Here is a 1,346-nt window from a genome sequence, read left to right as displayed (position 1 = left end):
TATACAGAGAGCTAGCTACATGACAGCATAGTGCAACGTTTCCATATACAGAGACCTACCTATATGACAGATGAGACCAACGTGTTCATATACTGAGAGCTAGTTACATGGCTGAGTAGTCCAACATGTCCATATAAAGAGTACTAGCTACATGGCAGATGAATCCAACATGTTCATATACTGAGAGTTAGCTAAATGTCAGAGTAGTGCAAAATTTCCTTATACAGATTTCTAGCTACATGGCAGATGAGTCAAACGTGTCCATATACTGAGAGTTATCTACTTGGCAGATGAGTCTAACATTTGTATATATATAGGGCAAGCTACAAGGCAGATGATTCAAACATATTCATACACTGAGAGCTGGCTACATGCCAGATGAGTCCAACATGTATATAAAGAGGACTAGCTGTTAGGTAGGTAAATCCAACATATTCATATAGAGAGAGCTGGCTACATGGCTGAGGAGTCCAACATGTCAATATAATGAGACCTAGCTACATGGCAGAGAAGTCCAATATGTTCGTATGCAGACAGCTACCTACATGGCAGATCAGTCCAAGATATCCATGCACAGAGAGCTACCTACATGCAGACGAGACCAAAACGTCCATATACAGAGGAATAGCTACATGATAGAGTAATGCAACATGTCCAGATACAGAATTCTCGCTACATGACAGATGAGTCCAACATGTGTATATTTACAGGCTAGCTACAAGGCACATTAGTCGAACATATTCATACAGAGAAAGCTGGCTACATGGCTTATAAGTCCCACATGTCCTTATACTGAGAGCTACCTACATGGAAGACAAGTCCAATACGTTCATATACAGAGTTCAAACTAGATGGCAGATCACACCAACATATCCATGCACAGAGAGGTAGATACATGACAGACAAGTGCAATATGTTCATATACAGAGAGCCACCTACATGGCAGATCAGGTCATCATATCCATTCACAGAAAGCTAGCTACATGGCAGGTGAGTCCAAAATGTCCACATACAGATAGCTAGCTTCATGGCAGAGAAGTCAAGTATGTTCATACACAGAGAGCTACCTACATGCAGATCAGTCCAACTTATCCATGCACAGAGAATTAGCTATATGGCAGACGAATCCACAATGTCCATAAACAGAGAGATAGATACATGGCAGAGTAGTGCAACGTTTCCATATACAGAGTTCTAGCTACATGGCAGATGAGTCCAATGTGTCCATATACTGAGAGCTACCTGCAAGCCACAGTAGTCCAACAAGTTCATATACAGGGTATTAGCTACATGGCAGATGAATCGAACATGTCCATATACTGAGAGTTAGCTACATGACAGATGAG

Source organism: Chrysochloris asiatica, unplaced genomic scaffold (assembly GCF_000296735.1).
Source record: "Chrysochloris asiatica unplaced genomic scaffold, ChrAsi1.0 scaffold00408, whole genome shotgun sequence".
NCBI classification, from domain to species: domain Eukaryota; kingdom Metazoa; phylum Chordata; class Mammalia; order Afrosoricida; family Chrysochloridae; genus Chrysochloris; species Chrysochloris asiatica.
This window is presented reverse-complemented; position numbering follows the sequence as displayed.